The sequence below is a fragment of the Pristiophorus japonicus genome, unplaced genomic scaffold (genome assembly GCF_044704955.1).
Source record: "Pristiophorus japonicus isolate sPriJap1 unplaced genomic scaffold, sPriJap1.hap1 HAP1_SCAFFOLD_247, whole genome shotgun sequence".
NCBI lineage: Eukaryota > Metazoa > Chordata > Chondrichthyes > Pristiophoridae > Pristiophorus > Pristiophorus japonicus.
The window spans coordinates 942,501-965,000 of NW_027252199.1; the positions used below are offsets into that span (position 1 = coordinate 942,501).

Consider the following 22,500-nt stretch of genomic DNA (forward strand, 5'->3'; position numbering starts at 1 on the left):
AGGGGATGAGAGATTTCGAGGTTGGCGAGCGTGAGATTGGGGGGTGAATGAGTGAGTGATTTGTGGGTGAGTGAGGGAATGGTAAAAGTCAGGCAGTTTTGAAGCTTGAGGCAAGGCAATGAAGGGTAGGGCTTGTCGTTTGCTTGTGTGGGAGTCAGAGCAGCAAGAGGTGGGTGTGGCGGAAGGAAAATGGTGAAATGAATCTTGAGTGCTGATTCCTTGGATGAATGCATGGAAGGAGAAAAAGAAGTGAAGAACAGCCTTATGTCCGTTTAAGTAAAGAGAAAGCCATGACATCGATGCCTACGGCCACACTAGTCTGAAAACGCCCGATCCCGTCTGATCTCGGAAACCAAGCAGACTGAGGCCTGGTTAGTACGTGGATGGGAGACTGCCTGGGAATACCAGGTGCAGTAGGCTTTTGCTGCCATCCACAGGCTGCTCATGCTTCTGCACACACAGTGCCGTTGATCCATCAACAACCTTTTTGCTGCTCTCTCTCTCACTTTGCTTTCACCATTTCTTTCCTGCACATTCTCCTGCTGCTACACAAATGCAAGGGGGTCGACGCAAGGGACGAAAGAACGCAGAACAACAAAATAAGTTGGCAAAAGAATACACGCTGGCGCAGGCACACCAGGACGCAGCAACAGAGAGGAGAGACAAGGTGCGTAGAAACCTGAGAGGGACAAACAGCACGAGAACAAAGAATCGTGCAGGAAGAGCTGCAATTCAATGCAGGAAAAATGTAAAGCCAACTAGCATGCTGCTGGAATGCATGTGTGTTCATGTGAGGAGTGTTGCAAATCAGAATGCCGAGTAGCAGGCGCCACTTGCCACATGGGGTTCCGAAATGTGGCAACAACAGCGATCTGGCTTAATAATTGGTGGGATTGGAAATGAAACAATCCTGGTGTTTTGGGGGCGGTGGAAGCTTTTTTGGGGGAGGAGAGATTTGGGGATGGGGAGATTTGGGGGAGAGCGATTTGAGGGGATGAGAGATTTCGAGGTTGGCGAGCGTGAGATTGGGGGGTGAATGAGTGAGTGATTTGTGGGTGAGTGAGGGAATGGTAAAAGTCAGGCAGTTTTGAAGCTTGAGGCAAGGCAATGAAGGGTAGGGCTTGTCGTTTGCTTGTGTGGGAGTCAGAGCAGCAAGAGGTGGGTGTGGCGGAAGGAAAATGGTGAAATGAATCTTGAGTGCTGATTCCTTGGATGAATGCATGGAAGGAGAAAAAGAAGTGAAGAACAGCCTTATGTCCGTTTAAGTAAAGAGAAAGCCATGACATCGATGCCTACGGCCACACTAGTCTGAAAACGCCCGATCCCGTCTGATCTCGGAAACCAAGCAGACTGAGGCCTGGTTAGTACGTGGATGGGAGACTGCCTGGGAATACCAGGTGCAGTAGGCTTTTGCTGCCATCCACAGGCTGCTCATGCTTCTGCACACACAGTGCCGTTGATCCATCAACAACCTTTTTGCTGCTCTCTCTCTCACTTTCCTGCACATTCTCCTGCTGCTACACAAATGCAAGGGGGTCGACGCAAGGGACGAAAGAACGCAGAACAACAAAATAAGTTGGCAAAAGAATACACGCTGGCGCAGGCACACCAGGACGCAGCAACAGAGAGGAGAGACAAGGTGCGTAGAAACCTGAGAGGGACAAACAGCACGAGAACAAAGAATCGTGCAGGAAGAGCTGCAATTCAATGCAGGAAAAATGTAAAGCCAACTAGCATGCTGCTGGAATGCATGTGTGTTCATGTGAGGAGTGTTGCAAATCAGAATGCCGAGTAGCAGGCGCCACTTGCCACATGGGGTTCCGAAATGTGGCAACAACAGCGATCTGGCTTAATAATTGGTGGGATTGGAAATGAAACAATCCTGGTGTTTTGGGGGCGGTGGAAGCTTTTTTGGGGGAGGAGAGATTTGGGGATGGGGAGATTTGGGGGAGAGCGATTTGAGGGGATGAGAGATTTCGAGGTTGGCGAGCGTGAGATTGGGGGGTGAATGAGTGAGTGATTTGTGGGTGAGTGAGGGAATGGTAAAAGTCAGGCAGTTTTGAAGCTTGAGGCAAGGCAATGAAGGGTAGGGCTTGTCGTTTGCTTGTGTGGGAGTCAGAGCAGCAAGAGGTGGGTGTGGCGGAAGGAAAATGGTGAAATGAATCTTGAGTGCTGATTCCTTGGATGAATGCATGGAAGGAGAAAAAGAAGTGAAGAACAGCCTTATGTCCGTTTAAGTAAAGAGAAAGCCATGACATCGATGCCTACGGCCACACTAGTCTGAAAACGCCCGATCCCGTCTGATCTCGGAAACCAAGCAGACTGAGGCCTGGTTAGTACGTGGATGGGAGACTGCCTGGGAATACCAGGTGCAGTAGGCTTTTGCTGCCATCCACAGGCTGCTCATGCTTCTGCACACACAGTGCCGTTGATCCATCAACAACCTTTTTGCTGCTCTCTCTCTCACTTTCCTGCACATTCTCCTGCTGCTACACAAATGCAAGGGGGTCGACGCAAGGGACGAAAGAACGCAGAACAACAAAATAAGTTGGCAAAAGAATACACGCTGGCGCAGGCACACCAGGACGCAGCAACAGAGAGGAGAGACAAGGTGCGTAGAAACCTGAGAGGGACAAACAGCACGAGAACAAAGAATCGTGCAGGAAGAGCTGCAATTCAATGCAGGAAAAATGTAAAGCCAACTAGCATGCTGCTGGAATGCATGTGTGTTCATGTGAGGAGTGTTGCAAATCAGAATGCCGAGTAGCAGGCGCCACTTGCCACATGGGGTTCCGAAATGTGGCTACAACAGCGATCTGGCTTAATAATTGGTGGGATTGGAAATGAAACAATCCTGGTGTTTTGGGGGCGGTGGAAGCTTTTTTGGGGGAGGAGAGATTTGGGGATGGGGAGATTTGGGGGAGAGCGATTTGAGGGGATGAGAGATTTCGAGGTTGGCGAGCGTGAGATTGGGGGGTGAATGAGTGAGTGATTTGTGGGTGAGTGAGGGAATGGTAAAAGTCAGGCAGTTTTGAAGCTTGAGGCAAGGCAATGAAGGGTAGGGCTTGTCGTTTGCTTGTGTGGGAGTCAGAGCAGCAAGAGGTGGGTGTGGCGGAAGGAAAATGGTGAAATGAATCTTGAGTGCTGATTCCTTGGATGAATGCATGGAAGGAGAAAAAGAAGTGAAGAACAGCCTTATGTCCGTTTAAGTAAAGAGAAAGCCATGACATCGATGCCTACGGCCACACTAGTCTGAAAACGCCCGATCCCGTCTGATCTCGGAAACCAAGCAGACTGAGGCCTGGTTAGTACGTGGATGGGAGACTGCCTGGGAATACCAGGTGCAGTAGGCTTTTGCTGCCATCCACAGGCTGCTCATGCTTCTGCACACACAGTGCCGTTGATCCATCAACAACCTTTTTGCTGCTCTCTCTCTCACTTTCCTGCACATTCTCCTGCTGCTACACAAATGCAAGGGGGTCGACGCAAGGGACGAAAGAACGCAGAACAACAAAATAAGTTGGCAAAAGAATACACGCTGGCGCAGGCACACCAGGACGCAGCAACAGAGAGGAGAGACAAGGTGCGTAGAAACCTGAGAGGGACAAACAGCACGAGAACAAAGAATCGTGCAGGAAGAGCTGCAATTCAATGCAGGAAAAATGTAAAGCCAACTAGCATGCTGCTGGAATGCATGTGTGTTCATGTGAGGAGTGTTGCAAATCAGAATGCCGAGTAGCAGGCGCCACTTGCCACATGGGGTTCCGAAATGTGGCAACAACAGCGATCTGGCTTAATAATTGGTGGGATTGGAAATGAAACAATCCTGGTGTTTTGGGGGCGGTGGAAGCTTTTTTGGGGGAGGAGAGATTTGGGGATGGGGAGATTTGGGGGAGAGCGATTTGAGGGGATGAGAGATTTCGAGGTTGGCGAGCGTGAGATTGGGGGGTGAATGAGTGAGTGATTTGTGGGTGAGTGAGGGAATGGTAAAAGTCAGGCAGTTTTGAAGCTTGAGGCAAGGCAATGAAGGGTAGGGCTTGTCGTTTGCTTGTGTGGGAGTCAGAGCAGCAAGAGGTGGGTGTGGCGGAAGGAAAATGGTGAAATGAATCTTGAGTGCTGATTCCTTGGATGAATGCATGGAAGGAGAAAAAGAAGTGAAGAACAGCCTTATGTCCGTTTAAGTAAAGAGAAAGCCATGACATCGATGCCTACGGCCACACTAGTCTGAAAACGCCCGATCCCGTCTGATCTCGGAAACCAAGCAGACTGAGGCCTGGTTAGTACGTGGATGGGAGACTGCCTGGGAATACCAGGTGCAGTAGGCTTTTGCTGCCATCCACAGGCTGCTCATGCTTCTGCACACACAGTGCCGTTGATCCATCAACAACCTTTTTGCTGCTCTCTCTCTCACTTTCCTGCACATTCTCCTGCTGCTACACAAATGCAAGGGGGTCGACGCAAGGGACGAAAGAACGCAGAACAACAAAATAAGTTGGCAAAAGAATACACGCTGGCGCAGGCACACCAGGACGCAGCAACAGAGAGGAGAGACAAGGTGCGTAGAAACCTGAGAGGGACAAACAGCACGAGAACAAAGAATCGTGCAGGAAGAGCTGCAATTCAATGCAGGAAAAATGTAAAGCCAACTAGCATGCTGCTGGAATGCATGTGTGTTCATGTGAGGAGTGTTGCAAATCAGAATGCCGAGTAGCAGGCGCCACTTGCCACATGGGGTTCCGAAATGTGGCTACAACAGCGATCTGGCTTAATAATTGGTGGGATTGGAAATGAAACAATCCTGGTGTTTTGGGGGCGGTGGAAGCTTTTTTGGGGGAGGAGAGATTTGGGGATGGGGAGATTTGGGGGAGAGCGATTTGAGGGGATGAGAGATTTCGAGGTTGGCGAGCGTGAGATTGGGGGGTGAATGAGTGAGTGATTTGTGGGTGAGTGAGGGAATGGTAAAAGTCAGGCAGTTTTGAAGCTTGAGGCAAGGCAATGAAGGGTAGGGCTTGTCGTTTGCTTGTGTGGGAGTCAGAGCAGCAAGAGGTGGGTGTGGCGGAAGGAAAATGGTGAAATGAATCTTGAGTGCTGATTCCTTGGATGAATGCATGGAAGGAGAAAAAGAAGTGAAGAACAGCCTTATGTCCGTTTAAGTAAAGAGAAAGCCATGACATCGATGCCTACGGCCACACTAGTCTGAAAACGCCCGATCCCGTCTGATCTCGGAAACCAAGCAGACTGAGGCCTGGTTAGTACGTGGATGGGAGACTGCCTGGGAATACCAGGTGCAGTAGGCTTTTGCTGCCATCCACAGGCTGCTCATGCTTCTGCACACACAGTGCCGTTGATCCATCAACAACCTTTTTGCTGCTCTCTCTCTCACTTTCCTGCACATTCTCCTGCTGCTACACAAATGCAAGGGGGTCGACGCAAGGGACGAAAGAACGCAGAACAACAAAATAAGTTGGCAAAAGAATACACGCTGGCGCAGGCACACCAGGACGCAGCAACAGAGAGGAGAGACAAGGTGCGTAGAAACCTGAGAGGGACAAACAGCACGAGAACAAAGAATCGTGCAGGAAGAGCTGCAATTCAATGCAGGAAAAATGTAAAGCCAACTAGCATGCTGCTGGAATGCATGTGTGTTCATGTGAGGAGTGTTGCAAATCAGAATGCCGAGTAGCAGGCGCCACTTGCCACATGGGGTTCCGAAATGTGGCAACAACAGCGATCTGGCTTAATAATTGGTGGGATTGGAAATGAAACAATCCTGGTGTTTTGGGGGCGGTGGAAGCTTTTTTGGGGGAGGAGAGATTTGGGGATGGGGAGATTTGGGGGAGAGCGATTTGAGGGGATGAGAGATTTCGAGGTTGGCGAGCGTGAGATTGGGGGGTGAATGAGTGAGTGATTTGTGGGTGAGTGAGGGAATGGTAAAAGTCAGGCAGTTTTGAAGCTTGAGGCAAGGCAATGAAGGGTAGGGCTTGTCGTTTGCTTGTGTGGGAGTCAGAGCAGCAAGAGGTGGGTGTGGCGGAAGGAAAATGGTGAAATGAATCTTGAGTGCTGATTCCTTGGATGAATGCATGGAAGGAGAAAAAGAAGTGAAGAACAGCCTTATGTCCGTTTAAGTAAAGAGAAAGCCATGACATCGATGCCTACGGCCACACTAGTCTGAAAACGCCCGATCCCGTCTGATCTCGGAAACCAAGCAGACTGAGGCCTGGTTAGTACGTGGATGGGAGACTGCCTGGGAATACCAGGTGCAGTAGGCTTTTGCTGCCATCCACAGGCTGCTCATGCTTCTGCACACACAGTGCCGTTGATCCATCAACAACCTTTTTGCTGCTCTCTCTCTCACTTTCCTGCACATTCTCCTGCTGCTACACAAATGCAAGGGGGTCGACGCAAGGGACGAAAGAACGCAGAACAACAAAATAAGTTGGCAAAAGAATACACGCTGGCGCAGGCACACCAGGACGCAGCAACAGAGAGGAGAGACAAGGTGCGTAGAAACCTGAGAGGGACAAACAGCACGAGAACAAAGAATCGTGCAGGAAGAGCTGCAATTCAATGCAGGAAAAATGTAAAGCCAACTAGCATGCTGCTGGAATGCATGTGTGTTCATGTGAGGAGTGTTGCAAATCAGAATGCCGAGTAGCAGGCGCCACTTGCCACATGGGGTTCCGAAATGTGGCTACAACAGCGATCTGGCTTAATAATTGGTGGGATTGGAAATGAAACAATCCTGGTGTTTTGGGGGCGGTGGAAGCTTTTTTGGGGGAGGAGAGATTTGGGGATGGGGAGATTTGGGGGAGAGCGATTTGAGGGGATGAGAGATTTCGAGGTTGGCGAGCGTGAGATTGGGGGGTGAATGAGTGAGTGATTTGTGGGTGAGTGAGGGAATGGTAAAAGTCAGGCAGTTTTGAAGCTTGAGGCAAGGCAATGAAGGGTAGGGCTTGTCGTTTGCTTGTGTGGGAGTCAGAGCAGCAAGAGGTGGGTGTGGCGGAAGGAAAATGGTGAAATGAATCTTGAGTGCTGATTCCTTGGATGAATGCATGGAAGGAGAAAAAGAAGTGAAGAACAGCCTTATGTCCGTTTAAGTAAAGAGAAAGCCATGACATCGATGCCTACGGCCACACTAGTCTGAAAACGCCCGATCCCGTCTGATCTCGGAAACCAAGCAGACTGAGGCCTGGTTAGTACGTGGATGGGAGACTGCCTGGGAATACCAGGTGCAGTAGGCTTTTGCTGCCATCCACAGGCTGCTCATGCTTCTGCACACACAGTGCCGTTGATCCATCAACAACCTTTTTGCTGCTCTCTCTCTCACTTTCCTGCACATTCTCCTGCTGCTACACAAATGCAAGGGGGTCGACGCAAGGGACGAAAGAACGCAGAACAACAAAATAAGTTGGCAAAAGAATACACGCTGGCGCAGGCACACCAGGACGCAGCAACAGAGAGGAGAGACAAGGTGCGTAGAAACCTGAGAGGGACAAACAGCACGAGAACAAAGAATCGTGCAGGAAGAGCTGCAATTCAATGCAGGAAAAATGTAAAGCCAACTAGCATGCTGCTGGAATGCATGTGTGTTCATGTGAGGAGTGTTGCAAATCAGAATGCCGAGTAGCAGGCGCCACTTGCCACATGGGGTTCCGAAATGTGGCAACAACAGCGATCTGGCTTAATAATTGGTGGGATTGGAAATGAAACAATCCTGGTGTTTTGGGGGCGGTGGAAGCTTTTTTGGGGGAGGAGAGATTTGGGGATGGGGAGATTTGGGGGAGAGCGATTTGAGGGGATGAGAGATTTCGAGGTTGGCGAGCGTGAGATTGGGGGGTGAATGAGTGAGTGATTTGTGGGTGAGTGAGGGAATGGTAAAAGTCAGGCAGTTTTGAAGCTTGAGGCAAGGCAATGAAGGGTAGGGCTTGTCGTTTGCTTGTGTGGGAGTCAGAGCAGCAAGAGGTGGGTGTGGCGGAAGGAAAATGGTGAAATGAATCTTGAGTGCTGATTCCTTGGATGAATGCATGGAAGGAGAAAAAGAAGTGAAGAACAGCCTTATGTCCGTTTAAGTAAAGAGAAAGCCATGACATCGATGCCTACGGCCACACTAGTCTGAAAACGCCCGATCCCGTCTGATCTCGGAAACCAAGCAGACTGAGGCCTGGTTAGTACGTGGATGGGAGACTGCCTGGGAATACCAGGTGCAGTAGGCTTTTGCTGCCATCCACAGGCTGCTCATGCTTCTGCACACACAGTGCCGTTGATCCATCAACAACCTTTTTGCTGCTCTCTCTCTCACTTTCCTGCACATTCTCCTGCTGCTACACAAATGCAAGGGGGTCGACGCAAGGGACGAAAGAACGCAGAACAACAAAATAAGTTGGCAAAAGAATACACGCTGGCGCAGGCACACCAGGACGCAGCAACAGAGAGGAGAGACAAGGTGCGTAGAAACCTGAGAGGGACAAACAGCACGAGAACAAAGAATCGTGCAGGAAGAGCTGCAATTCAATGCAGGAAAAATGTAAAGCCAACTAGCATGCTGCTGGAATGCATGTGTGTTCATGTGAGGAGTGTTGCAAATCAGAATGCCGAGTAGCAGGCGCCACTTGCCACATGGGGTTCCGAAATGTGGCTACAACAGCGATCTGGCTTAATAATTGGTGGGATTGGAAATGAAACAATCCTGGTGTTTTGGGGGCGGTGGAAGCTTTTTTGGGGGAGGAGAGATTTGGGGATGGGGAGATTTGGGGGAGAGCGATTTGAGGGGATGAGAGATTTCGAGGTTGGCGAGCGTGAGATTGGGGGGTGAATGAGTGAGTGATTTGTGGGTGAGTGAGGGAAATGGTAAAAGTCAGGCAGTTTTGAAGCTTGAGGCAAGGCAATGAAGGGTAGGGCTTGTCGTTTGCTTGTGTGGGAGTCAGAGCAGCAAGGGTGGGTGTGGCGGAAGGAAAATGGTGAAATGAATCTTGAGTGCTGATTCCTTGGATGAATGCATGGAAGGAGAAAAAGAAGTGAAGAACAGCCTTATGTCCGTTTAAGTAAAGAGAAAGCCATGACATCGATGCCTACGGCCACACTAGTCTGAAAACGCCCGATCCCGTCTGATCTCGGAAACCAAGCAGACTGAGGCCTGGTTAGTACGTGGATGGGAGACTGCCTGGGAATACCAGGTGCAGTAGGCTTTTGCTGCCATCCACAGGCTGCTCATGCTTCTGCACACACAGTGCCGTTGATCCATCAACAACCTTTTTGCTGCTCTCTCTCTCACTTTCCTGCACATTCTCCTGCTGCTACACAAATGCAAGGGGGTCGACGCAAGGGACGAAAGAACGCAGAACAACAAAATAAGTTGGCAAAAGAATACACGCTGGCGCAGGCACACCAGGACGCAGCAACAGAGAGGAGAGACAAGGTGCGTAGAAACCTGAGAGGGACAAACAGCACGAGAACAAAGAATCGTGCAGGAAGAGCTGCAATTCAATGCAGGAAAAATGTAAAGCCAACTAGCATGCTGCTGGAATGCATGTGTGTTCATGTGAGGAGTGTTGCAAATCAGAATGCCGAGTAGCAGGCGCCACTTGCCACATGGGGTTCCGAAATGTGGCTACAACAGCGATCTGGCTTAATAATTGGTGGGATTGGAAATGAAACAATCCTGGTGTTTTGGGGGCGGTGGAAGCTTTTTTGGGGGAGGAGAGATTTGGGGATGGGGAGATTTGGGGGAGAGCGATTTGAGGGGATGAGAGATTTCGAGGTTGGCGAGCGTGAGATTGGGGGGTGAATGAGTGAGTGATTTGTGGGTGAGTGAGGGAATGGTAAAAGTCAGGCAGTTTTGAAGCTTGAGGCAAGGCAATGAAGGGTAGGGCTTGTCGTTTGCTTGTGTGGGAGTCAGAGCAGCAAGAGGTGGGTGTGGCGGAAGGAAAATGGTGAAATGAATCTTGAGTGCTGATTCCTTGGATGAATGCATGGAAGGAGAAAAAGAAGTGAAGAACAGCCTTATGTCCGTTTAAGTAAAGAGAAAGCCATGACATCGATGCCTACGGCCACACTAGTCTGAAAACGCCCGATCCCGTCTGATCTCGGAAACCAAGCAGACTGAGGCCTGGTTAGTACGTGGATGGGAGACTGCCTGGGAATACCAGGTGCAGTAGGCTTTTGCTGCCATCCACAGGCTGCTCATGCTTCTGCACACACAGTGCCGTTGATCCATCAACAACCTTTTTGCTGCTCTCTCTCTCACTTTCCTGCACATTCTCCTGCTGCTACACAAATGCAAGGGGGTCGACGCAAGGGACGAAAGAACGCAGAACAACAAAATAAGTTGGCAAAAGAATACACGCTGGCGCAGGCACACCAGGACGCAGCAACAGAGAGGAGAGACAAGGTGCGTAGAAACCTGAGAGGGACAAACAGCACGAGAACAAAGAATCGTGCAGGAAGAGCTGCAATTCAATGCAGGAAAAATGTAAAGCCAACTAGCATGCTGCTGGAATGCATGTGTGTTCATGTGAGGAGTGTTGCAAATCAGAATGCCGAGTAGCAGGCGCCACTTGCCACATGGGGTTCCGAAATGTGGCTACAACAGCGATCTGGCTTAATAATTGGTGGGATTGGAAATGAAACAATCCTGGTGTTTTGGGGGCGGTGGAAGCTTTTTTGGGGGAGGAGAGATTTGGGGATGGGGAGATTTGGGGGAGAGCGATTTGAGGGGATGAGAGATTTCGAGGTTGGCGAGCGTGAGATTGGGGGGTGAATGAGTGAGTGATTTGTGGGTGAGTGAGGGAATGGTAAAAGTCAGGCAGTTTTGAAGCTTGAGGCAAGGCAATGAAGGGTAGGGCTTGTCGTTTGCTTGTGTGGGAGTCAGAGCAGCAAGAGGTGGGTGTGGCGGAAGGAAAATGGTGAAATGAATCTTGAGTGCTGATTCCTTGGATGAATGCATGGAAGGAGAAAAAGAAGTGAAGAACAGCCTTATGTCCGTTTAAGTAAAGAGAAAGCCATGACATCGATGCCTACGGCCACACTAGTCTGAAAACGCCCGATCCCGTCTGATCTCGGAAACCAAGCAGACTGAGGCCTGGTTAGTACGTGGATGGGAGACTGCCTGGGAATACCAGGTGCAGTAGGCTTTTGCTGCCATCCACAGGCTGCTCATGCTTCTGCACACACAGTGCCGTTGATCCATCAACAACCTTTTTGCTGCTCTCTCTCTCACTTTCCTGCACATTCTCCTGCTGCTACACAAATGCAAGGGGGTCGACGCAAGGGACGAAAGAACGCAGAACAACAAAATAAGTTGGCAAAAGAATACACGCTGGCGCAGGCACACCAGGACGCAGCAACAGAGAGGAGAGACAAGGTGCGTAGAAACCTGAGAGGGACAAACAGCACGAGAACAAAGAATCGTGCAGGAAGAGCTGCAATTCAATGCAGGAAAAATGTAAAGCCAACTAGCATGCTGCTGGAATGCATGTGTGTTCATGTGAGGAGTGTTGCAAATCAGAATGCCGAGTAGCAGGCGCCACTTGCCACATGGGGTTCCGAAATGTGGCAACAACAGCGATCTGGCTTAATAATTGGTGGGATTGGAAATGAAACAATCCTGGTGTTTTGGGGGCGGTGGAAGCTTTTTTGGGGGAGGAGAGATTTGGGGATGGGGAGATTTGGGGGAGAGCGATTTGAGGGGATGAGAGATTTCGAGGTTGGCGAGCGTGAGATTGGGGGGTGAATGAGTGAGTGATTTGTGGGTGAGTGAGGGAATGGTAAAAGTCAGGCAGTTTTGAAGCTTGAGGCAAGGCAATGAAGGGTAGGGCTTGTCGTTTGCTTGTGTGGGAGTCAGAGCAGCAAGAGGTGGGTGTGGCGGAAGGAAAATGGTGAAATGAATCTTGAGTGCTGATTCCTTGGATGAATGCATGGAAGGAGAAAAAGAAGTGAAGAACAGCCTTATGTCCGTTTAAGTAAAGAGAAAGCCATGACATTGATGCCTACGGCCACACTAGTCTGAAAACGCCCGATCCCGTCTGATCTCGGAAACCAAGCAGACTGAGGCCTGGTTAGTACGTGGATGGGAGACTGCCTGGGAATACCAGGTGCAGTAGGCTTTTGCTGCCATCCACAGGCTGCTCATGCTTCTGCACACACAGTGCCGTTGATCCATCAACAACCTTTTTGCTGCTCTCTCTCTCACTTTCCTGCACATTCTCCTGCTGCTACACAAATGCAAGGGGGTCGACGCAAGGGACGAAAGAACGCAGAACAACAAAATAAGTTGGCAAAAGAATACACGCTGGCGCAGGCACACCAGGACGCAGCAACAGAGAGGAGAGACAAGGTGCGTAGAAACCTGAGAGGGACAAACAGCACGAGAACAAAGAATCGTGCAGGAAGAGCTGCAATTCAATGCAGGAAAAATGTAAAGCCAACTAGCATGCTGCTGGAATGCATGTGTGTTCATGTGAGGAGTGTTGCAAATCAGAATGCCGAGTAGCAGGCGCCACTTGCCACATGGGGTTCCGAAATGTGGCTACAACAGCGATCTGGCTTAATAATTGGTGGGATTGGAAATGAAACAATCCTGGTGTTTTGGGGGCGGTGGAAGCTTTTTTGGGGGAGGAGAGATTTGGGGATGGGGAGATTTGGGGGAGAGCGATTTGAGGGGATGAGAGATTTCGAGGTTGGCGAGCGTGAGATTGGGGGGTGAATGAGTGAGTGATTTGTGGGTGAGTGAGGGAATGGTAAAAGTCAGGCAGTTTTGAAGCTTGAGGCAAGGCAATGAAGGGTAGGGCTTGTCGTTTGCTTGTGTGGGAGTCAGAGCAGCAAGAGGTGGGTGTGGCGGAAGGAAAATGGTGAAATGAATCTTGAGTGCTGATTCCTTGGATGAATGCATGGAAGGAGAAAAAGAAGTGAAGAACAGCCTTATGTCCGTTTAAGTAAAGAGAAAGCCATGACATCGATGCCTACGGCCACACTAGTCTGAAAACGCCCGATCCCGTCTGATCTCGGAAACCAAGCAGACTGAGGCCTGGTTAGTACGTGGATGGGAGACTGCCTGGGAATACCAGGTGCAGTAGGCTTTTGCTGCCATCCACAGGCTGCTCATGCTTCTGCACACACAGTGCCGTTGATCCATCAACAACCTTTTTGCTGCTCTCTCTCTCACTTTCCTGCACATTCTCCTGCTGCTACACAAATGCAAGGGGGTCGACGCAAGGGACGAAAGAACGCAGAACAACAAAATAAGTTGGCAAAAGAATACACGCTGGCGCAGGCACACCAGGACGCAGCAACAGAGAGGAGAGACAAGGTGCGTAGAAACCTGAGAGGGACAAACAGCACGAGAACAAAGAATCGTGCAGGAAGAGCTGCAATTCAATGCAGGAAAAATGTAAAGCCAACTAGCATGCTGCTGGAATGCATGTGTGTTCATGTGAGGAGTGTTGCAAATCAGAATGCCGAGTAGCAGGCGCCACTTGCCACATGGGGTTCCGAAATGTGGCTACAACAGCGATCTGGCTTAATAATTGGTGGGATTGGAAATGAAACAATCCTGGTGTTTTGGGGGCGGTGGAAGCTTTTTTGGGGGAGGAGAGATTTGGGGATGGGGAGATTTGGGGGAGAGCGATTTGAGGGGATGAGAGATTTCGAGGTTGGCGAGCGTGAGATTGGGGGGTGAATGAGTGAGTGATTTGTGGGTGAGTGAGGGAATGGTAAAAGTCAGGCAGTTTTGAAGCTTGAGGCAAGGCAATGAAGGGTAGGGCTTGTCGTTTGCTTGTGTGGGAGTCAGAGCAGCAAGAGGTGGGTGTGGCGGAAGGAAAATGGTGAAATGAATCTTGAGTGCTGATTCCTTGGATGAATGCATGGAAGGAGAAAAAGAAGTGAAGAACAGCCTTATGTCCGTTTAAGTAAAGAGAAAGCCATGACATCGATGCCTACGGCCACACTAGTCTGAAAACGCCCGATCCCGTCTGATCTCGGAAACCAAGCAGACTGAGGCCTGGTTAGTACGTGGATGGGAGACTGCCTGGGAATACCAGGTGCAGTAGGCTTTTGCTGCCATCCACAGGCTGCTCATGCTTCTGCACACACAGTGCCGTTGATCCATCAACAACCTTTTTGCTGCTCTCTCTCTCACTTTCCTGCACATTCTCCTGCTGCTACACAAATGCAAGGGGGTCGACGCAAGGGACGAAAGAACGCAGAACAACAAAATAAGTTGGCAAAAGAATACACGCTGGCGCAGGCACACCAGGACGCAGCAACAGAGAGGAGAGACAAGGTGCGTAGAAACCTGAGAGGGACAAACAGCACGAGAACAAAGAATCGTGCAGGAAGAGCTGCAATTCAATGCAGGAAAAATGTAAAGCCAACTAGCATGCTGCTGGAATGCATGTGTGTTCATGTGAGGAGTGTTGCAAATCAGAATGCCGAGTAGCAGGCGCCACTTGCCACATGGGGTTCCGAAATGTGGCAACAACAGCGATCTGGCTTAATAATTGGTGGGATTGGAAATGAAACAATCCTGGTGTTTTGGGGGCGGTGGAAGCTTTTTTGGGGGAGGAGAGATTTGGGGATGGGGAGATTTGGGGGAGAGCGATTTGAGGGGATGAGAGATTTCGAGGTTGGCGAGCGTGAGATTGGGGGGTGAATGAGTGAGTGATTTGTGGGTGAGTGAGGGAATGGTAAAAGTCAGGCAGTTTTGAAGCTTGAGGCAAGGCAATGAAGGGTAGGGCTTGTCGTTTGCTTGTGTGGGAGTCAGAGCAGCAAGAGGTGGGTGTGGCGGAAGGAAAATGGTGAAATGAATCTTGAGTGCTGATTCCTTGGATGAATGCATGGAAGGAGAAAAAGAAGTGAAGAACAGCCTTATGTCCGTTTAAGTAAAGAGAAAGCCATGACATCGATGCCTACGGCCACACTAGTCTGAAAACGCCCGATCCCGTCTGATCTCGGAAACCAAGCAGACTGAGGCCTGGTTAGTACGTGGATGGGAGACTGCCTGGGAATACCAGGTGCAGTAGGCTTTTGCTGCCATCCACAGGCTGCTCATGCTTCTGCACACACAGTGCCGTTGATCCATCAACAACCTTTTTGCTGCTCTCTCTCTCACTTTCCTGCACATTCTCCTGCTGCTACACAAATGCAAGGGGGTCGACGCAAGGGACGAAAGAACGCAGAACAACAAAATAAGTTGGCAAAAGAATACACGCTGGCGCAGGCACACCAGGACGCAGCAACAGAGAGGAGAGACAAGGTGCGTAGAAACCTGAGAGGGACAAACAGCACGAGAACAAAGAATCGTGCAGGAAGAGCTGCAATTCAATGCAGGAAAAATGTAAAGCCAACTAGCATGCTGCTGGAATGCATGTGTGTTCATGTGAGGAGTGTTGCAAATCAGAATGCCGAGTAGCAGGCGCCACTTGCCACATGGGGTTCCGAAATGTGGCTACAACAGCGATCTGGCTTAATAATTGGTGGGATTGGAAATGAAACAATCCTGGTGTTTTGGGGGCGGTGGAAGCTTTTTTGGGGGAGGAGAGATTTGGGGATGGGGAGATTTGGGGGAGAGCGATTTGAGGGGATGAGAGATTTCGAGGTTGGCGAGCGTGAGATTGGGGGGTGAATGAGTGAGTGATTTGTGGGTGAGTGAGGGAATGGTAAAAGTCAGGCAGTTTTGAAGCTTGAGGCAAGGCAATGAAGGGTAGGGCTTGTCGTTTGCTTGTGTGGGAGTCAGAGCAGCAAGAGGTGGGTGTGGCGGAAGGAAAATGGTGAAATGAATCTTGAGTGCTGATTCCTTGGATGAATGCATGGAAGGAGAAAAAGAAGTGAAGAACAGCCTTATGTCCGTTTAAGTAAAGAGAAAGCCATGACATCGATGCCTACGGCCACACTAGTCTGAAAACGCCCGATCCCGTCTGATCTCGGAAACCAAGCAGACTGAGGCCTGGTTAGTACGTGGATGGGAGACTGCCTGGGAATACCAGGTGCAGTAGGCTTTTGCTGCCATCCACAGGCTGCTCATGCTTCTGCACACACAGTGCCGTTGATCCATCAACAACCTTTTTGCTGCTCTCTCTCTCACTTTCCTGCACATTCTCCTGCTGCTACACAAATGCAAGGGGGTCGACGCAAGGGACGAAAGAACGCAGAACAACAAAATAAGTTGGCAAAAGAATACACGCTGGCGCAGGCACACCAGGACGCAGCAACAGAGAGGAGAGACAAGGTGCGTAGAAACCTGAGAGGGACAAACAGCACGAGAACAAAGAATCGTGCAGGAAGAGCTGCAATTCAATGCAGGAAAAATGTAAAGCCAACTAGCATGCTGCTGGAATGCATGTGTGTTCATGTGAGGAGTGTTGCAAATCAGAATGCCGAGTAGCAGGCGCCACTTGCCACATGGGGTTCCGAAATGTGGCAACAACAGCGATCTGGCTTAATAATTGGTGGGATTGGAAATGAAACAATCCTGGTGTTTTGGGGGCGGTGGAAGCTTTTTTGGGGGAGGAGAGATTTGGGGATGGGGAGATTTGGGGGAGAGCGATTTGAGGGGATGAGAGATTTCGAGGTTGGCGAGCGTGAGATTGGGGGGTGAATGAGTGAGTGATTTGTGGGTGAGTGAGGGAATGGTAAAAGTCAGGCAGTTTTGAAGCTTGAGGCAAGGCAATGAAGGGTAGGGCTTGTCGTTTGCTTGTGTGGGAGTCAGAGCAGCAAGAGGTGGGTGTGGCGGAAGGAAAATGGTGAAATGAATCTTGAGTGCTGATTCCTTGGATGAATGCATGGAAGGAGAAAAAGAAGTGAAGAACAGCCTTATGTCCGTTTAAGTAAAGAGAAAGCCATGACATCGATGCCTACGGCCACACTAGTCTGAAAACGCCCGATCCCGTCTGATCTCGGAAACCAAGCAGACTGAGGCCTGGTTAGTACGTGGATGGGAGACTGCCTGGGAATACCAGGTGCAGTAGGCTTTTGCTGCCATCCACAGGCTGCTCATGCTTCTGCACACACAGTGCCGTTGATCCATCAACAACCTTTTTGCTGCTCTCTCTCTCACTTTCCTGCACATTCTCCTGCTGCTACACAAATGCAAGGGGGTCGACGCAAGGGACGAAAGAACGCAGAACAACAAAATAAGTTGGCAAAAGAATACACGCTGGCGCAGGCACACCAGGACGCAGCAACAGAGAGGAGAGACAAGGTGCGTAGAAACCTGAGAGGGACAAACAGCACGAGAACAAAGAATCGTGCAGGAAGAGCTGCAATTCAATGCAGGAAAAATGTAAAGCCAACTAGCATGCTGCTGGAATGCATGTGTGTTCATGTGAGGAGTGTTGCAAATCAGAATGCCGAGTAGCAGGCGCCACTTGCCACATGGGGTTCCGAAATGTGGCTACAACAGCGATCTGGCTTAATAATTGGTGGGATTGGAAATGAAACAATCCTGGTGTTTTGGGGGGCGGTGGAAGCTTTTTTGGGGGAGGAGAGATTTGGGGATGGGGAGATTTGGGGGAGAGCGATTTGAGGGGATGAGAGATTTCGAGGTTGGCGAGCGTGAGATTGGGGGGTGAATGAGTGAGTGATTTGTGGGTGAGTGAGGGAATGGTAAAAGTCAGGCAGTTTTGAAGCTTGAGGCAAGGCAATGAAGGGTAGGGCTTGTCGTTTGCTTGTGTGGGAGTCAGAGCAGCAAGAGGTGGGTGTGGCGGAAGGAAAATGGTGAAATGAATCTTGAGTGCTGATTCCTTGGATGAATGCATGGAAGGAGAAAAAGAAGTGAAGAACAGCCTTATGTCCGTTTAAGTAAAGAGAAAGCCATGACATCGATGCCTACGGCCACACTAGTCTGAAAACGCCCGATCCCGTCTGATCTCGGAAACCAAGCAGACTGAGGCCTGGTTAGTACGTGGATGGGAGACTGCCTGGGAATACCAGGTGCAGTAGGCTTTTGCTGCCATCCACAGGCTGCTCATGCTTCTGCACACACAGTGCCGTTGATCCATCAACAACCTTTTTGCTGCTCTCTCTCTCACTTTCCTGCACATTCTCCTGCTGCTACACAAATGCAAGGGGGTCGACGCAAGGGACGAAAGAACGCAGAACAACAAAATAAGTTGGCAAAAGAATACACGCTGGCGCAGGCACACCAGGACGCAGCAACAGAGAGGAGAGACAAGGTGCGTAGAAACCTGAGAGGGACAAACAGCACGAGAACAAAGAATCGTGCAGGAAGAGCTGCAATTCAATGCAGGAAAAATGTAAAGCCAACTAGCATGCTGCTGGAATGCATGTGTGTTCATGTGAGGAGTGTTGCAAATCAGAATGCCGAGTAGCAGGCGCCACTTGCCACATGGGGTTCCGAAATGTGGCTACAACAGCGATCTGGCTTAATAATTGGTGGGATTGGAAATGAAACAATCCTGGTGTTTTGGGGGCGGTGGAAGCTTTTTTGGGGGAGGAGAGATTTGGGGATGGGGAGATTTGGGGGAGAGCGATTTGAGGGGATGAGAGATTTCGAGGTTGGCGAGCGTGAGATTGGGGGGTGAATGAGTGAGTGATTTGTGGGTGAGTGAGGGAATGGTAAAAGTCAGGCAGTTTTGAAGCTTGAGGCAAGGCAATGAAGGGTAGGGCTTGTCGTTTGCTTGTGTGGGAGTCAGAGCAGCAAGAGGTGGGTGTGGCGGAAGGAAAATGGTGAAATGAATCTTGAGTGCTGATTCCTTGGATGAATGCATGGAAGGAGAAAAAGAAGTGAAGAACAGCCTTATGTCCGTTTAAGTAAAGAGAAAGCCATGACATCGATGCCTACGGCCACACTAGTCTGAAAACGCCCGATCCCGTCTGATCTCGGAAACCAAGCAGACTGAGGCCTGGTTAGTACGTGGATGGGAGACTGCCTGGGAATACCAGGTGCAGTAGGCTTTTGCTGCCATCCACAGGCTGCTCATGCTTCTGCACACACAGTGCCGTTGATCCATCAACAACCTTTTTGCTGCTCTCTCTCTCACTTTCCTGCACATTCTCCTGCTGCTACACAAATGCAAGGGGGTCGACGCAAGGGACGAAAGAACGCAGAACAACAAAATAAGTTGGCAAAAGAATACACGCTGGCGCAGGCACACCAGGACGCAGCAACAGAGAGGAGAGACAAGGTGCGTAGAAACCTGAGAGGGACAAACAGCACGAGAACAAAGAATCGTGCAGGAAGAGCTGCAATTCAATGCAGGAAAAATGTAAAGCCAACTAGCATGCTGCTGGAATGCATGTGTGTTCATGTGAGGAGTGTTGCAAATCAGAATGCCGAGTAGCAGGCGCCACTTGCCACATGGGGTTCCGAAATGTGGCAACAACAGCGATCTGGCTTAATAATTGGTGGGATTGGAAATGAAACAATCCTGGTGTTTTGGGGGCGGTGGAAGCTTTTTTGGGGGAGGAGAGATTTGGGGATGGGGAGATTTGGGGGAGAGCGATTTGAGGGGATGAGAGATTTCGAGGTTGGCGAGCGTGAGATTGGGGGGTGAATGAGTGAGTGATTTGTGGGTGAGTGAGGGAATGGTAAAAGTCAGGCAGTTTTGAAGCTTGAGGCAAGGCAATGAAGGGTAGGGCTTGTCGTTTGCTTGTGTGGGAGTCAGAGCAGCAAGAGGTGGGTGTGGCGGAAGGAAAATGGTGAAATGAATCTTGAGTGCTGATTCCTTGGATGAATGCATGGAAGGAGAAAAAGAAGTGAAGAACAGCCTTATGTCCGTTTAAGTAAAGAGAAAGCCATGACATCGATGCCTACGGCCACACTAGTCTGAAAACGCCCGATCCCGTCTGATCTCGGAAACCAAGCAGACTGAGGCCTGGTTAGTACGTGGATGGGAGACTGCCTGGGAATACCAGGTGCAGTAGGCTTTTGCTGCCATCCACAGGCTGCTCATGCTTCTGCACACACAGTGCCGTTGATCCATCAACAACCTTTTTGCTGCTCTCTCTCTCACTTTCCTGCACATTCTCCTGCTGCTACACAAATGCAAGGGGGTCGACGCAAGGGACGAAAGAACGCAGAACAACAAAATAAGTTGGCAAAAGAATACACGCTGGCGCAGGCACACCAGGACGCAGCAACAGAGAGGAGAGACAAGGTGCGTAGAAACCTGAGAGGGACAAACAGCACGAGAACAAAGAATCGTGCAGGAAGAGCTGCAATTCAATGCAGGAAAAATGTAAAGCCAACTAGCATGCTGCTGGAATGCATGTGTGTTCATGTGAGGAGTGTTGCAAATCAGAATGCCGAGTAGCAGGCGCCACTTGCCACATGGGGTTCCGAAATGTGGCTACAACAGCGATCTGGCTTAATAATTGGTGGGATTGGAAATGAAACAATCCTGGTGTTTTGGGGGCGGTGGAAGCTTTTTTGGGGGAGGAGAGATTTGGGGATGGGGAGATTTGGGGGAGAGCGATTTGAGGGGATGAGAGATTTCGAGGTTGGCGAGCGTGAGATTGGGGGGTGAATGAGTGAGTGATTTGTGGGTGAGTGAGGGAATGGTAAAAGTCAGGCAGTTTTGAAGCTTGAGGCAAGGCAATGAAGGGTAGGGCTTGTCGTTTGCTTGTGTGGGAGTCAGAGCAGCAAGAGGTGGGTGTGGCGGAAGGAAAATGGTGAAATGAATCTTGAGTGCTGATTCCTTGGATGAATGCATGGAAGGAGAAAAGAAGTGAAGACAGCCTTATGTCCGTTTAAGTAAAGAGAAAGCCATGACATCGATGCTACGGCCACACTAGTCTGAAAAACGCCCGATCCCGTCTGATCTCGGAAACCAAGCAGACTGAGGCCTGGTTAGTACGTGGATGGGAGACTGCCTGGGAATACCAGGTGCAGTAGGCTTTTGCTGCCATCCACAGGCTGCTCATGCTTCTGCACACACAGTGCCGTTGATCCATCAACAAACCTTTTTGCTGCTCTCTCTCTCACTTTCCTGCACATTCTCCTGCTGCTACACAATGCAAGGGGGTCGACGCAAGGGACGAAAGAACGCAGAACAACAAAATAAGTTGGCAAAAGAATACACGCTGGCGCAGGCACACCAGGACGCAGCAACAGAGAGGAGAGACAAGGTGCGTAGAAACCTGAGAGGGACAAACAGCACGAGAACAAAGAATCGTGCAGGAAGAGCTGCAATTCAATGCAGGAAAAATGTAAAGCAAACTAGCATGCTGCTGGAATGCATGTGTGTTCATGTGAGGAGTGTTGCAAATCAGAATGCCGAGTAGCAGGCGCAACTTGCCACATGGGGTTCCGAAATGTGGCTACAACAGCGATCTGGCTTAATAATTGGTGGGATTGGAAATGAAACAATCCTGGTGTTTTGGGGGGCGGTGGAAGCTTTTTTGGGGGAGAGAGATTTGGGGATGGGGAGATTTGGGGGAGAGCGATTTGAGGGGATGAGAGATTTCGAGGTTGGCGAGCGTGAGATTGGGGGGTGAATGAGTGAGTGATTTGTGGGTGAGTGAGGGAATGGTAAAAGTCAGGCAGTTTTGAAGCTTGAGGCAAGGCAATGAAGGGTAGGGCTTGGTCGTTTGCTTGTGTGGGAGTCAGAGCAGCAAGAGGTGGGTGTGGCGGAAGGAAAATGGTGAAATGAATCTTGAGTGCTGATTCCTTGGATGAATGCATGGAAGGAGAAAAAGAAGTGAAGAACAGCCTTATGTCCGTTTAAGTAAAAGAGAAAGCCATGACATCGATGCCTACGGCCACACTAGTCTGAAAACGCCCGATCCCGTCTGATCTCGGAAACCAAGCAGACTGAGGCCTGGTTAGTACGTGGATGGGAGACTGCCTGGGAATACCAGGTGCAGTAGGCTTTTGCTGCCATCCACAGGCTGCTCATGCTTCTGCACACACAGTGCCGTTGATCCATCAACAACCTTTTTGCTGCTCTCTCTCTCACTTTCCTGCACATTCTCCTGCTGCTACACAAATGCAAGGGGGTCGACGCAAGGGACGAAAGAACGCAGAACAACAAAATAAGTTGGCAAAAGAATACACGGCTGGCGCAGGCACACCAGGACGCAGCAAACAGAGAGGAGAGACAAGGTGCGTAAACCTGAGAGGGACAAACAGCACGAGAACAAAGAATCGTGCAGGAAGAGCTGCAATTCAATGCAGGAAAAATGTAAAGCCAACTAGCATGCGCTGGAATGCATGTGTGTTCATGTGAGGAGTGTTGCAAATCAGAATGCCGAGTAGCAGGCGCCACTTGCCACATGGGGTTCCGAAATGTGGCTACAACAGCGATCTGGCTTAATAATTGGTGGGATTGGAAATGAAACAATCCTGGTGTTTTGGGGGCGGTGGAAGCTTTTTTGGGGGAGGAGAGATTTGGGGATGGGGAGATTTGGGGGAGAGCGATTTGAGGGGATGAGAGATTTCGAGGTTGGCGAGCGTGAGATTGGGGGGTGAATGAGTGAGTGATTTGTGGGTGAGTGAGGGAATGGTAAAAGTCAGGCAGTTTTGAAGCTTGAGGCAAGGCAATGAAGGGT

The 22,500-nt window shown here is 50.1% G+C and overlaps 22 non-coding genes and 1 pseudogene across 22 annotated transcripts; all 23 read left to right on the plus strand.

The window, feature by feature from the left end:
• Positions 1-301: 301 nt before the first annotated feature.
• Positions 302-420, plus strand: LOC139245998 (5S ribosomal RNA). The gene has a single exon (XR_011590226.1). It is a non-coding gene; the product is annotated as a 5S ribosomal RNA (ribosomal RNA).
• An 870-nt stretch (positions 421-1,290) lies between these two features.
• Positions 1,291-1,409, plus strand: LOC139246001 (5S ribosomal RNA). Its single transcript, XR_011590228.1, has one exon. It is a non-coding gene; the product is annotated as a 5S ribosomal RNA (ribosomal RNA).
• An 853-nt stretch (positions 1,410-2,262) lies between these two features.
• LOC139246002 (5S ribosomal RNA) lies at positions 2,263-2,381 on the plus strand. Its single transcript, XR_011590229.1, has one exon. It is a non-coding gene; the product is annotated as a 5S ribosomal RNA (ribosomal RNA).
• An 853-nt stretch (positions 2,382-3,234) lies between these two features.
• LOC139246003 (5S ribosomal RNA) lies at positions 3,235-3,353 on the plus strand. The gene has a single exon (XR_011590230.1). It is a non-coding gene; the product is annotated as a 5S ribosomal RNA (ribosomal RNA).
• Positions 3,354-4,206: 853 nt separating this feature from the next.
• On the plus strand, positions 4,207-4,325 carry LOC139246004 (5S ribosomal RNA). The gene has a single exon (XR_011590231.1). It is a non-coding gene; the product is annotated as a 5S ribosomal RNA (ribosomal RNA).
• Positions 4,326-5,178: 853 nt separating this feature from the next.
• LOC139246005 (5S ribosomal RNA) lies at positions 5,179-5,297 on the plus strand. The gene has a single exon (XR_011590232.1). It is a non-coding gene; the product is annotated as a 5S ribosomal RNA (ribosomal RNA).
• An 853-nt stretch (positions 5,298-6,150) lies between these two features.
• On the plus strand, positions 6,151-6,269 carry LOC139246006 (5S ribosomal RNA). Its single transcript, XR_011590233.1, has one exon. It is a non-coding gene; the product is annotated as a 5S ribosomal RNA (ribosomal RNA).
• An 853-nt stretch (positions 6,270-7,122) lies between these two features.
• LOC139246007 (5S ribosomal RNA) lies at positions 7,123-7,241 on the plus strand. The gene has a single exon (XR_011590234.1). It is a non-coding gene; the product is annotated as a 5S ribosomal RNA (ribosomal RNA).
• Positions 7,242-8,094: 853 nt separating this feature from the next.
• LOC139246008 (5S ribosomal RNA) lies at positions 8,095-8,213 on the plus strand. The gene has a single exon (XR_011590235.1). It is a non-coding gene; the product is annotated as a 5S ribosomal RNA (ribosomal RNA).
• Positions 8,214-9,066: 853 nt separating this feature from the next.
• Positions 9,067-9,185, plus strand: LOC139246009 (5S ribosomal RNA). The gene has a single exon (XR_011590236.1). It is a non-coding gene; the product is annotated as a 5S ribosomal RNA (ribosomal RNA).
• Positions 9,186-10,038: 853 nt separating this feature from the next.
• Positions 10,039-10,157, plus strand: LOC139246010 (5S ribosomal RNA). Its single transcript, XR_011590237.1, has one exon. It is a non-coding gene; the product is annotated as a 5S ribosomal RNA (ribosomal RNA).
• An 853-nt stretch (positions 10,158-11,010) lies between these two features.
• On the plus strand, positions 11,011-11,129 carry LOC139246012 (5S ribosomal RNA). Its single transcript, XR_011590239.1, has one exon. It is a non-coding gene; the product is annotated as a 5S ribosomal RNA (ribosomal RNA).
• Positions 11,130-11,982: 853 nt separating this feature from the next.
• Positions 11,983-12,101, plus strand: LOC139246013 (5S ribosomal RNA). The gene has a single exon (XR_011590240.1). It is a non-coding gene; the product is annotated as a 5S ribosomal RNA (ribosomal RNA).
• Positions 12,102-12,954: 853 nt separating this feature from the next.
• Positions 12,955-13,073, plus strand: LOC139246014 (5S ribosomal RNA). The gene has a single exon (XR_011590241.1). It is a non-coding gene; the product is annotated as a 5S ribosomal RNA (ribosomal RNA).
• An 853-nt stretch (positions 13,074-13,926) lies between these two features.
• Positions 13,927-14,045, plus strand: LOC139246016 (5S ribosomal RNA). The gene has a single exon (XR_011590242.1). It is a non-coding gene; the product is annotated as a 5S ribosomal RNA (ribosomal RNA).
• An 853-nt stretch (positions 14,046-14,898) lies between these two features.
• LOC139246017 (5S ribosomal RNA) lies at positions 14,899-15,017 on the plus strand. The gene has a single exon (XR_011590243.1). It is a non-coding gene; the product is annotated as a 5S ribosomal RNA (ribosomal RNA).
• An 853-nt stretch (positions 15,018-15,870) lies between these two features.
• LOC139246018 (5S ribosomal RNA) lies at positions 15,871-15,989 on the plus strand. The gene has a single exon (XR_011590244.1). It is a non-coding gene; the product is annotated as a 5S ribosomal RNA (ribosomal RNA).
• An 853-nt stretch (positions 15,990-16,842) lies between these two features.
• Positions 16,843-16,961, plus strand: LOC139246019 (5S ribosomal RNA). The gene has a single exon (XR_011590245.1). It is a non-coding gene; the product is annotated as a 5S ribosomal RNA (ribosomal RNA).
• Positions 16,962-17,815: 854 nt separating this feature from the next.
• On the plus strand, positions 17,816-17,934 carry LOC139246020 (5S ribosomal RNA). The gene has a single exon (XR_011590246.1). It is a non-coding gene; the product is annotated as a 5S ribosomal RNA (ribosomal RNA).
• Positions 17,935-18,787: 853 nt separating this feature from the next.
• On the plus strand, positions 18,788-18,906 carry LOC139246021 (5S ribosomal RNA). Its single transcript, XR_011590247.1, has one exon. It is a non-coding gene; the product is annotated as a 5S ribosomal RNA (ribosomal RNA).
• Positions 18,907-19,759: 853 nt separating this feature from the next.
• LOC139246022 (5S ribosomal RNA) lies at positions 19,760-19,878 on the plus strand. The gene has a single exon (XR_011590248.1). It is a non-coding gene; the product is annotated as a 5S ribosomal RNA (ribosomal RNA).
• An 850-nt stretch (positions 19,879-20,728) lies between these two features.
• Positions 20,729-20,848, plus strand: LOC139246488 (5S ribosomal RNA; annotated as a pseudogene).
• An 855-nt stretch (positions 20,849-21,703) lies between these two features.
• Positions 21,704-21,822, plus strand: LOC139246024 (5S ribosomal RNA). The gene has a single exon (XR_011590250.1). It is a non-coding gene; the product is annotated as a 5S ribosomal RNA (ribosomal RNA).
• The last annotated feature ends 678 nt before the right edge of the window (positions 21,823-22,500 follow it).